Below are 13,971 nucleotides of genomic sequence, written 5' to 3' on the forward strand. Positions count from 1 at the left end.
ATCATTCATAGTGATGAGTGGCGTGCATACTCAGTGCTTTCAGCGAGAGGATACCAACACCACACAGTGAACCATAGCATTCATTTTGTTAATCCATTGACAGGGGTACATACACAACACATTGAAAGGGCATGGGCAAACTTCAAAAGGGAAGTGTGGAGGCTGCGTGCAAACCGGTCAGAGAAGGCTCTCAAAAAACATCTAATATATATAGAATGGACTTATTGGCTAGGCAGGAGACACAGACAGGGGATTCTCGGAAGGCTTCTGCATGATATCAGTCAGTTCTATAACTGACTTGACTTGATTTTTTTTTTTTTTTTAATCTTGTTTTAAACCTTAAAACTGTTGTTTTTTTTTTGTCAACTTGGTCATCCATATTTTTTATATTTTTTCATACCTGTGGACTTTCTCTCAGATGCACACACAAACATCTATGTAAATAAAGATACTTTTTAATTTCATGTTGTCCACTGCAGTTTTTATTTTTTATACAGCAGTTCATTAAAAGCAGTTGGACAAACTATTGACTCTGGTATTTATTTTGCAGTAGGCAGATATGCACTTGTACTGTGGTACTGTTATTTTCTTAAAGGTGCAGTGTGTAGTATGTATGAGGATCTATTGACAGAAATGCAATATAAATACTTAACCATGTTTTCAGTGGTGTATAAATGAATGTACTTAATGTACTGTTTTGTTTTTATTATTTAGAATGATCCATTTCTATCTACATACACCGCGGGCTCCGTACAGTGAAGTCACCATTTTGTGCTGCCATGTTTCTACAGTAGCCCTAAATGGACAAACTTATCTACAATGCGCTAGTCCCTCTCTGCTCTCTCTGATGACGACATCTTTGTCCCGTGTAGGCCACCATAGCTTCTCTATTTGCTTCGAAAGGGAGGGCTGAGCGGTGGGTGGTTGCAATTCACAACCTCACCACTAGATGGCGCTAACATTTACACAGTGCACCTTTAATATGAAACCAAATAGTTATCAGTGTCTGTAATATCTATTGTATCTATTGACTGTCTGTTGAAAATCTGCTGACTAGTAGTAGCCTGTAAGAGTCATTCAACAGCATTTCTCTGTTTTTCACTTCATTTTGATGGGCCCAATGTGTCAACAGAGGAATATATGAATTGACCTCAAAGTAAACTGACAGTCCACTGAAAGGTAATTTATACGCAACAAACAGTCAGTAGAGCACTCCTGAAAATCCTTGTAAGAGTCATTCAACAGCATTTCTTTGTTTTTCACTTCATTTTGATGGGCCTAATGTGTCAACAGAGGACTATATGAATTGACCTCAAAGTTAACTGACAGTCTACTGAAAGGTAATTTATACGCAACAAACAGTCAGTAGAGCACTCCTGAAAATCCTTGCGAAAGCAAAAGATCAAGGGTAAGTAACATGACATGCTCTTAAAGTTCACTTGAAATTATGTTCTGTTGCTACTAATAGACAACTGAATGTTTACTGAAAGTCTGTTGATACACTGGTTAATAGCTACATACTGACTACTTAATGTTTACTGAAAGTCTGTTGATACACTGGTTAATAGCTACATACTGACTACTTAAAAGCTGTTATTTTGCTGTGCTTTAAAGTACTGAGACCTTATTGAGGATTTGTTGCATGTCTGCTAATACGATGTTGAACATCTACAACCTAAACGGATAACACATTGGTAACACTTTACTGACAGAATGTTTAATAGCTGTTTACATATTGCATACAGTGTAATGATTGCTATAAAACATTTAATAGACAATCTACAGATTCTACTCTGATGAGAGTAAGTAGATATGTACTTGTAAAGTAACTTATAGTCAGCAGACTGTCTATAGACTATCTATAGGGGGACCATCAAAATAAAGTGTTACCCAATATATTTTAAACATTTATATATTTACGTCCAAGTCTTTATTTAAGTACTTATTTTTATTCCACTCACATCATCTCAGATGCAATTGTAGCTACTTTTTATGACATGCCAGCCGTCGACCGATTCAGCCCTGCAAACCTGCGGACAGTGGAAATATACACTCATCCCAGATGAAGATGATGTCCCGCTGGCACAGGCCTTACCAGGGTTTCTATTGTGCATTACCATCCCGGTCCAGCTCCACCAGCGTCTCCCGCTCAGCTCAATGAAAGTGTAGAAATGTGTTCTTCTGTTTCAGCTGTTAATTTAAATTTCTGTTTCTGATGTTTATTGTAGGCCTATGAATAGTTGTAAAAAGTACTTTAAGTAATGTATAGACCAATTTATTTTCATTTACACATTTTAATTTACATGACAAGAAAATCTATGCATGAATGCAGCAAAAAAACAAAAACGCCTTATGTAGTGATGGCCAAATTAAAAAAATTACAGATGTTTTGAATTACAGAATTATATACACATACTGTATTTTTGCAGCTAAACAAAAATAAAGTTATAATTTCCTTAATATACTAGTTCCACCTTTGAAAGGTCTCTGTAGGAAGACTTAACTTGTCATCCTCAGGTTCTGCAGATCTGCAAACATAAAAATAGAAATATTACTAATTACTATTGTTAGCTAATTTCTTAAACAAATGAATTGAGAATATTGAATACTAATAGCCTAGTACAGGGGTCAGCAACCTATAGGTTGACATGTATGTCAACATTAGCATGCACAGGGTCAATTGCTGGCACGTGAGCAAAAGTGATAGAGGTGTATGCATTTTATTCAGATAAAGTACCTTGTACCTGCATACAGATCTACATTTTGATATAATCATTCCTCATAGGATTTAAACACTGCTTGTTTAAAGTTAGGAACTATAAGTAAGGTATAATCCACAGCTAGCTGTGCATTAAATGATTTTATTGCACACCTTTTACACACAAACGAATGACATCTTACAGCTTATATTTAAATCCGATCACTCAAAGCACTTCAAGAGGTGTTTTGAGACAAATTCCAAATTACACTATAGTATAAAAATTAAAGTATAAAATGTTGTTGAAGCCACATGTAACTTTTACTTCTCCCAAAAATTTACAAATAAATAAAAGGAGTGTGAGCAATGTTATACAGATATGACAGTACTATAATGCAACACACATTGCCACAGATGGGCTATGGCCTGCCGCAGACAAGTAGCTCTCCAGGCACAGTGAATAACTAGACACCTTAAAAATGGCACTTTTTGACAAAAAGTTTGCTGACCCCTGGCCTAGTAGATGTGATTACCGTAATCCACAGTCTGATGCATGAATCTCAATGATGTCACTATCAAACGTGTTCTTGCACACTGGACATTCAGCAGTCTGGTGCAAAATTAAAATGGAGGTGAATTAAAGTAAACATAACATAAACCAAGGCAGCATCCTCCAGAGATTTGCTTAAAGTAATTGTGGTCACAGTTTATGTTAGGTGTCCTTAACTACTATGTACTTACATAAAAAAATAAGTACACTGTACATGTGCTCATATTGTATCGCAAAACACTTGTGTAGCTATTGAGGTGGAATATGTGTAAGGTTAGCGACATGTTTGGTGGTATGGCAGGGAAGGGTCATCAAGATTAATTATAGATCTATAATACATCTATGTAAATATAAATCTACATCTATGTAAATATAGCTGCAAGCAGCAATTATCAGAGCCATGCACAAGGAAGAAGACATGCCAACATGGCTGGACGTGTCAGACCAACTGCCACAATGAGCAATTTAAGACATTAAGATGTAGACAAAATGGATGAAAAATCATACATATAGGGTAAACGTACCTATTAAGCTCAAATACCCATTAAGCACACATCTTTGAGCTCAGATTATAAAAAGAAAAAATAATGTATTATCCTACTTGATGTCTTAACCAGTTGATGTGTTTGTTACTACATACCTCCTGTCATTTCAAGAAAATCAGACCATTGCACACTGAGATATGGGTATTCATGTGTTCACACTGTCTGACGGCCATTTTGAAAACTTTCACCAAAAGAGGAGCCTCTTAAATGTGCATTTTTAAGGTGGTTAAGCCTTTTTTGGGGGTAGTTATAACTACTTATTGCAAAATTGAGAGATTAATGTTTAGACTTTTGCATAGTATAACCTGGAACCTGCATGTGGAAAATGATTAGAGTTAGATCAGAAAGATAGTTTTAATAAGGGCACTAATGCATTTGTGTAAGAAAAATATCCATATTTAAAACTTTAAAAACTAAACTAGTTTCCGACAGACGGGCGACTTGACGCATGACGTAATGAGGAACGCAGAAGCGCAGAGGATAGAGGGTCAGTGTATATTTTGGCCATTTGATTTTCCTTATAGAAACCGGTATTAAAAAACAAAAAACTGATAATTTTTCGTTTTTTAAACAAAATGAATAACAAAATTCAGCTTGATTTTTCGTTTTTCATTCAGAAGTTGAAAAATTAATAATAAACGGCTAGAATATTCGATTTCTACACATGGGCAGGAATTATACGCCCCTTTCTGCTGATTGGTCAGCTGAAGATCAAACTGTTCCGTCATCAGTTCTTCCTCAGTTCCGCACAGCAGAATAAAAGTCCTGCGCTGCTACAGCTGTATGGATTCTTAACACGTTTATTGCAGCTACATTTAATTCATCAAACAACCAGACTAACGAATGGCTCGACACAACCCGTACCGGGGCGGGGCAGAGCCTAGACAGGGCTTTCTTCTGTGTTGATAGAAATTCACATAGGCCTAAACTCAACTGTTTATCTCTAGGTGTTAGTGAGGTATTCTAGCAAGGCTAGTTCATCAGGGGTTTTAGCCAGTAAACAGGATGGTGTATCGGTCAGGACACAGGAATAAAGACGAGGAGATGTAATTTCTTCGATTAACTGTATTGAGATCCAGCAGTACTCATCAGAACATTCCAATATCCAGTATTGTCATTATAGTCTATTAAAGAAACAAATAAATCACCATTAGGTACTTAAATTACTATGCAACGTATATAATAAATCCACACAAATAATACAAATCAGGATCATCAAACATAAATATATCAATAAACATTGCTATGTCCCTTTAAGCATAATCTACAATTACATAATGAGGATATTACTTCCTTCACAAAATAGCTTCACCTCCTATATCACTGACCAGTTTACAATAAACTATATTAAAGGGAATTACATAAGGAGAAATGGCGACATCCTCTGGTAAGGAAAGGCTACTGCACAACAGCGTCCGCACGTGGTCTCCTGAGCACGATATTAACTTCCCTTAATTAAATATTGTCAACATGACTACGTAATTTAGACATCAGAAAGCCCACATTAGTTCAATTATTATTACCTACAGTGTTTTACAGCTTAAACATTGTTCTATCACTATAAATCTCACTCATCACGCTGGGCACGTTAATGCATTGTAATTCTACAGTATAGAAGCACAAACACAACGAAGTGACAGTCACTTACTTTTCGTCATGAACTCAACACATGAATATTGGAAGCTGGATCATTCATAACAGATTAAGGAACTACACAAATCAGGTACGTATCCTGCTGAACTTGAATACGTTTCCGAACTCACTGTAACCACAACCAACTCACTAGCCACACACTTCATCAATCGTAACCACCGAAGAAGAGTCTTAAAGCGGCAGGCACCCAGAAACGTCAGAGCCTTTTATACACTAGGGGAGTTGGAAAATGAGCCTATTTTCAAAAATAGTGGAGGGTTCCTTTAATATAAAGTGAGATCGGAATTGTATGAAAATTCTGCCATTATTTACGGTCACATTCATTAAATGTCACATTTTGATGTCTGGGTGTACAACTCTGCATGTACATTACAAAAAAAAAAAATCATCACCTTCTCTGTCCAGATTTCAGAAGTGCCCGATTCAAAATTTTCCATTTCAGGGAACTTCTCAAATTCCTACAAAAGAAGTAGCATAAACATCTAACCAGTGTTTTTTAGAACTCATAAAACATTAATGTAGGGATGCAACAATCTATTGGCTAATAATGTCCACATCAGTATAATAAAAAAAAATTCCTTGATGACATATTTAAAAGGAATCCTGACATATGTTGAGGAGCAAATATTTAGTTAGTATTCAGTGGTTTCCAACAGTTTATAAGATGTAAACAAACATAAGGACGTTCAAAAGCAAATCTTATTATAAAAGTACTTTTACTTACTATTAATGAGTTTTGATCCATAATATAAATGACACTTACATGAGGCTTTTCAGAATTCAGGCAATGTTAATTAGAGTTAAAAATATCCAAGTAGTTAAGAAGTTAGCAAATGTAATTTAAGATTCAGAATTCAGGTATTGTGAGTAAAAAAAAAAAACTCCCAAAAAAAAAAAAAAATTCTGTTTATAACTTGGACAAGTTACTCTGTAACATGGAAAACATGTTGATATGGAGATAATAAAAGTTATTTACAGTTGTGTAATCATTCATTTGGAACAAGGTAACCCGAAAGATGTCATTCTACATAATTGGATATCAGAATTGATGCATCCCTATATTAATTTCATTTACACGCAAATTTAGTTTGTGCAAGTTTAGTTGAACAAAATTCTTTCAACAAACATAAGAAAAGAAGATCCGTTCATGTTTGCTCCGCGCTGCTAGATATATATAGAGTAGGCTACTCCTTACCTTTTCAGGCGAAAAGCTATTGGAGTTGTTGGCTTCTGGAGACCTCTCCAATTCCTGCAAGCCACAATGTATCTGGTGTTTTCAGAATGTATAAAAATTTTAAGTGACCAAAATTGCCACTCATCAGTTGATGTAAACGAAATGACATCCTTGCATTCCTTTATAGCTATGCATCGGAAGACACTGCAGAGGAAAAATTTCACTGCACACTGAACATAGTGCTTTGGGCATGTTCTCCAACTCCTTTGCATCAGATGGCAAAGGAGTAGTGTCGAGTTTTTTTTAAAGTGGAACTATATACATTGTGGACTTTCCATTGCCACTGTTATGGGAAAATTTAATCATAGCTATACATTAAACATTGCACATGAAATGTTTATTGATTTGCATATATTCATACAGAACCAGTTTACTAGGTAAAAGGTCATATACAGAATATAGATTTGAGCAAGTGCTGCTTTTCTTGTCATGTGTGGAAATTTACAGGAGTGACTTTGTTTGGGAAACTGATAAAAGCTGAGTGCTGTTATGTCTAGTTAGTGCACTCTGCAGACATTGAAGATGGCTGTATGACTGTGACTCATTTCTTGCAAGAAATTAAATCTTTATAAAGACAATTGGGCACGGTTTTGTCTCTTATTCAGTAATGCGGCGATAGTAGAAATTTTGCCACGACAGTTGGTGTCAGAAGCGGAGATTCCATGGATGTGCCTTCTGGACCCCGGGAGCGGATGGTGACTGATCATCCTGGACTTTAGAGTCACAGCTCTACCCCGACATATTGAGGGAGAGAGGCCAACCGCTCAGGGGGTCCGGAGGGTCCGACCACTGGAACAAACGAACCCGAGGTGGCAACGGGACGCTTCTGGTAAGAGACAAACTTAAAATTCGGGGAAGTATTTTGAAATTGAAAATTGAGTTAAATTGAAAATTGAAATTGGGGTGGATAAACCATAGTGGGGTCTGACTCTGTGGCAAATGCAACGTGGTTGATTCGTTTATGGGATAGAAACTGAAACCATGTGGGCGAATGCAACGTGATTAAAATTTAGAGAATTTTGAGATATCACGTGGGCGAGGAGACCGTGCTGTGAGCCGGTTTTGGGCTATTGGGAGCCAATAAGAGAGGACACTATTGGGAGTGTCTGCCCGTCTGGTCTTGGGTGAAGAGATCAGATCTGAACGGAGACGTCCGACAGATTCATTAGCGTACGCTAGAGGGGAAAAAGCCACAGAGACAGACAGCCAGTATGGGGAAGTCCCAAAGCAAACTGGCTGAATATGATACACCGGTATTTTGTCAAATGAGAAAATTGTATGGGAAAAATGCATGCAAGGCAGAGAAGTTGATTAATGATTTCCCAAACAAGGGAACACCAGACTGAAAGTGGTGAATGAGTCAGTTGAAGAGGGCAGATAAACTGAAAAGTTGTTGTGGGAAATGTGTGAGAAATGCGAACATACAGTGAAATGTTGGGTGAAAGAGGCAGATAAGAGAGAAAGGAAAATGTTGTCTTATCACGCAGAAGTCACAGCTGTTTAAAGATCACCGGTGAGTATGAACGTTGACTAAATTCTGGCTAACATTTTGAGTGATGTGATCAGTTACTTGATTAGTCGGTATAAAGATTTTGAGATGAACAAGAGCAAACGCTGTAAGCAGCTCCGCTCTGAAGCCCTGACTTCAAAGAAATTGGCTGGACTGATGAAGGGAATGGGCAGAAATGTTTTTATTGTAATTGGAAAGTTGATACAAACAAAGAGAACAAGGAAATCCAATTTCTAGATGTTTGTGCTTATTCATTCATTTGTAAAATGGGTGAGGTGCCGTTATACTCGAAGGGAAAATCCTAGAAGTGACTGAGATATACAATTGAGTAACTAAAAGTAATGTTGGTGAAAAAGCAGTTAGCACCATAAATTGCAAGCCATTGTCTGTTTTATTGGATCCCGTGCAAGCTCTGTTCTCAGACAGACAGCCACTTTTGGAGCACACAGGTTGCTGAACGTTGCTCCATAAGCTAAAGATGAGAGCGTTTAATTGTGGGAGCGGGGCCATTTTGCACGTAACTGTGTCCAAACACCCATAAGGTGTAGAAAGTGTGGCAAATCCCAACAAAACCCAGTGAAAAGAAAGTAACAGAGATTTACACTCTGTCTATGAAAATGAGATAACAATAAGATTAATATAGGCTTTTGTGATTATTTTTGAAGGAAGGATTTGAGATAATTTTAATGAGGTTAAAATTAAAAATAAAGATGATAAAACATGCTGCAAAGATATATAAATCCTGATTAACTGAGATTTTAAATGAAAAATATATAATAAATATGTTCTTGCTCTTCTCACTTTTGCAAAACTCTGATAATGATGATTTGACTGAATATTGGGTTGTTGAAATAACTATAGGTGTTAAAATGTTGAAAGCCCTAGAAGCTGATGTTTTGGTTTCAAAAGATAAGCTTGTGCTGAGCTGAAATAAACCATCCGTTATCTGAATCCGGCCACCACGTGGCCTAACTTGAGTAACAGAGACTCAATCTGAGTGGAAATTTATAGTTTCTGAATTCATTATGGGGGCAAAATACAAATATAAAATGATGATCATTTGAAAATGTCAATTCTGGCAAAGGATAGAGTTAAAAGGAAAATGTCTAATGTTTATTTGAAAACAATCTTACACTGAGCTAGTGTGAGGAGTGAAAAGTTTATGAAAATGCAGTGTACCAGCCCTGAAGGCCTCAGAGTCTCTCTCTCATCCAAGACCAGCTCAAAGCTGATTTCTGAGCCTGTGCCACAGATGATAGAAGATATTGATGAGTAAAAGCACAGGGCATTATGTGAACATAAAAGACAGTTAGTTGTTAAGATATAAAAAAAAAAAAAAGGTGCCATCAAGAGGGCAATAAGAGATGTTTTCAAAATACAGACTTTTAAATAACTGAAATTTTTGACAAATGTATGATATGACCAGTAACTTCTGTCTGCTCTTAGCCTTCACCATGTACAGAACTGATGGCCTTAGTCAAGTCAAGTCAAGTCAACTTTATTTATATAGCGCTTTTAACAATGTAGATTGTTTCAAAGCAGCTTTACAGTGTTAAACAGGAAAATAATGCAGCATAATTTTATTCAGCTGTATAGCCATTCTGGAAAAATTTCAAGTATCATACAGTGACAGTGTGGGCTTTAGATTAATAATTTGATCAGTAATTTAGTTTAAATGGTTAATTTAGTTTATTATTTAGATGTATTTCGATGTTTAGTTGAAAAATTTAGTGTCCCCAACTGAGCACGCCAAGCCAGAGGCAACAGTGGCAAGGAAACCAAAACCCCATTAGGTGACCTAATGGAGAAAAATAAACCTTGGGAGAAACCAGGCTCAGTCGGGGGGGCAGTTCTCCTCTGGCCAATTAACAAACAGCGTATTATTATTATTATTCTGGCAGTTTTACAGCTCGGAGGTCATAATAGATCAGAATATTCGAGGGACCGGGGGCAACATGCTGGAGACGGGTTTATTGAGGATGATGTTGATTAAATAATTATTAAAGTGCAATATTCGAATGATCGGAGGCAACATGCTGGAGACGGGTTTATTGAGGATGATGTTGATTAAATAATTATTAAAGTGCAATATTCGAATGATCGGAGGCAACACGCAGGAGACGGGTTTATTGAGATGCCGTGTCGATGAGGCAGTTTCAGGGGGAGTCTAATCACGGTCTCCCAGACACTTCGGGGTCCTGTGTTGGTCTTCTCTGGGCGCAGGTCCACCATCTGAACTGGATACGGCCCGGATCCAGCTGACTGCAGTAAACCTCGGGATAAAACAGAGAGACTATCATTAGCGTAGATGCCATTCTTCTGATGATGTAACGAGTACATCAGGTGTTATGGGAAGTGTTCCCGGTTCCGGCTGACCTAGTTAATGCAGCCTAACAATCATTTCATTGAAAAAGTGTTTTATGTGTATGCCACAGTAAAGAGATGTGTTTTTAGTCTAGATTTAAACTGACAGAGTGTGTCTGCTTCCCGAACAATGTTAGGAAGACTGTTCCAGAGTTTAGGTGCTAAATAGGAAAACGATCGACCGCCTGCAGTTGATTTGGATATTCTCGGTATGATCAACTGGCCAGAATTTTGAGACCGCAGTAGACGTGATGGAGTATAATATGTTAAGAGCTCGCTCAAGTATTGGGGAGCTAAACCATTTAGTGCTTTGTAAGTAATAAGTAAGATTTTAAAATTTATGCGATGTTTAATAGGCAGCCAGTGCAGTGTTGACAGAACTGGGCTAATATGGTCATACTTCCTGGTTCTAGTAAGAACTCGAGCTGCTGCGTTTTGGACCAGCTGGAGTTTATTTATTAAGCGAGCAGGGCAACCACCCAGTAGAGCATTACAATAATCTAACCTTGAGGTCATGAACGCATGAACTAACTGTTCAGCATTTTGCATTGAGAGCATGTGCCGTAATTTAGATATATTTTTAAGATGGTAGAAAGCAGTTTTACAGATGCTAGAAACGTGGCTTTCAAACGAAAGATTGGTATCAAAGAGCACACCCAGGTTCCTCACTGACGACGAGGACTTGACAGAACAGCCATCAAGTGTTAGACAGTATTCTAGGTTACTACTTGTGGAGCTTTTTTGTCCAATAATTAAAAATTCATTTTTTTCTGAATTGAGTTGCAGGAAATTACCAGTCATCCAATGTTTTATATCAGCTATGCATTCCGTTAATCTTGTGAATTGGTAAGTTTCTTTAGGGCGTGAAGAAATATAGAGCTGAGTATCGTCAGCATAACAATGAAAACTAACGCCATGCTTCCTAATGATATCTCCCAGTGGTAGCATGTACAGGGTGAAGAGTAGCGGTCCTAGCACTGAGCCTTGCGGTACTCCATACTGAACTTGCGATCGGTGTGACAAATCTTCATTTACTACTACAAACTGATAACGGTCGCATAGGTATGATTTAAACCATGATAATGCAATTCCACTAATACCTACATAATTTTCGAGTCTATTCAAAAGAATGTTGTGGTCGATAGTATCAAATGCAGCGCTAAGATCGAGTAACACTAATAGAGAGATACAGCCACGATCGGATGATAAGAGCAAATCATTTGTAACTCTGACGAGAGCAGTCTCAGTGCTATGATACGGTCTAAATCCTGACTGGAAATCCTCACAGATACCATTTCTTTCTAAAAAGGAACATAATTGTGAAGACACTGCCTTTTCAAGTATTTTTGACAGAAAGGGTAGATTTGAGATTGGTCTATAATTGACTAAATCTGTAGGATCAAGTTGCGGTTTTTTAATAAGTGGTTTAATAATTGCCAACTTAAAAGTTTTCGGTACATATCCTAATGACAAAGATGAATTAATGATATTAAGAAGAGGATCTATGACCTCTGGTAGCATCTCTTTTAATAGCCTAGTTGGTATAGGGTCGAGCATACATGTTGTCGATTTTGATGATTTAACGAGTTTAGCCAATTCTTCTTCTCCTATAGCAGTGAATGAGTGTAATTTTTCCTCAGTGACACTACAATGCTCTGTCTGATGTGATGCTGTATTAGACGGCTGCATGGTTAAATTTTTTTTCCTAATATTATCAATCTTACATGTGAAGAAGTTCATAAAGTCATTACTGCTGTGCTGTTTACAATCATCAGAAGTTGAAGCTTTATTTTTGGTTAATTTAGCCACTGTATCGAATAAATACCTTGGGTTGTGTTTGTTTTCTTCCAAGAGAGTTGAGAAATAAGCAGATCTAGCAGTTTTTACAGCCTTTCTGTATGTGATCATGTGCTCTTTCCACGAATTACGAAATACCTCTAATTTTGTTTTCTTCCAGCTGCGCTCCATTTTTCTGGCTGCTGTTTTAAGGGCCCGGGTGTGCTCGTTGTACCACGGCGTTGGACTATTTTCTTTAATCTTCTTTAAGCGCAGAGGAGCAACTGTGTCTAAAGTACTGCAAAAGAGAGAGTCAATAGTTTCTGTTGCAACATCGAGTTCTTCTATACTATCTGGGATGCTGAGCAGATGATACTGATGAGGGAGATTATTTAAAAAGCAATCTTTAGTAGCGGCAGTGATTGTCCTGCCATTTTTAAAGCGAGGGGGCGGCTTTGCAACCTTAGCTAAATTAAGTATACATGATACTAAGTAATGATCTGAGATGTCATCGCTCTGCTGCAGAATTTCAACGGTATCAACATTTATTCCATGTGACAATATTAGGTCTAAAGTATGATTATGGCGATGAGTGGCTCCTGACACGTGTTGCCTAACTCCAATAGAGTTTAGTGTGTCTTTAAATGCTAATCCCAATACGTCTTTTCCGTTGTCAACATGGATATTAAAATCACCAACAATTAGTACTTTATCTACGGCCAGTACTAACTCTGATAGAAAATCAGCAAATTCTTTGATAAAGTCTGTATTATGCCCAGGTGGCCTGTATACAGTAGCTAACACAAATGTTGGTAAACGGGTTTTATCATGTACACTACATAGCGTTACATAAAGCACCAAAACTTCGAAGGAATTATATTTGAAACTAAACTTCTGAGTAATACTGAAGATATTATTATAAATTACAGCGACCCCTCCCCCTTTACCTTTCAGACGCGGCTCATGTTTATAACAATAATCTTGGGGGGTGGACTCATTTAAGGTAATGTAGTCGTCAGGTTTTATCCAGGTTTCTGTCAAACAGAGCACATCTAGATTATTATCTGTAATAATATCATTAACAATAAGCGCTTTTGGGGAAAGGGATCTAATATTCAGCAACCCAAGCTTTATCAATTGTTCATCTGTATTATATATTTTGTTTATTTGTTGGACGTCAATTAAATTTTTACTGTTGAATGGTTTTGATGTTTTTTTGTATTTACTAATTCGGGGAACAGACACAGTCTCTATATGATAATATCTAGGTGAAAGAGTCTCTATGTGCTGGGATTTATCTGACTCCGGTAACGTGAGACAGCTAGCAGACGGTCGGTTTAGCCAGTTTGTCTGCTTCCTGACCTGGGCCCTAGTGAGTCAAGGTTTAGCTCTAAGACTATGTGCCAGATTACTAGAGAGAAGAGCGGCACCACCCCAAGAGGGATGGATGCCATCCTTCTTCAACAGGTTAGGTCTGCCCCAAAAACTTTTCCAATTGTCTATGAACCCTATGTTATTTTGCAGACACCACTTAGACAACCAGCCATTGAGTGATGATAGTCTGCTAACTATCTCATCACTCCTTTTTACCGGGAGCGGTCCAGAACAAAAAACAGCCTCAGACATCGTACTAGCGAGTTC

At 37.5% G+C, this 13,971-nt stretch overlaps 1 long non-coding RNA gene across 1 annotated transcript; it reads right to left on the reverse strand.

The window, feature by feature from the left end:
- Nucleotides 1-2,260: 2,260 nt before the first annotated feature.
- Nucleotides 2,261-5,593, reverse strand: LOC307143244. The gene is made up of 3 exons (XR_013818578.1): nucleotides 5,442-5,593; nucleotides 3,232-4,917; nucleotides 2,261-2,528 (listed from the first exon to the last, which is right to left on the reverse strand). It is a non-coding gene; the product is annotated as an uncharacterized lncRNA (long non-coding RNA).
- Nucleotides 5,594-13,971: the final 8,378 nt, after the last annotated feature.

The sequence above is a fragment of the Gobio gobio genome, assembly GCF_949357685.1.
Source record: "Gobio gobio genome assembly, chromosome: 2".
Lineage (NCBI taxonomy): Eukaryota > Metazoa > Chordata > Actinopteri > Cypriniformes > Gobionidae > Gobio > Gobio gobio.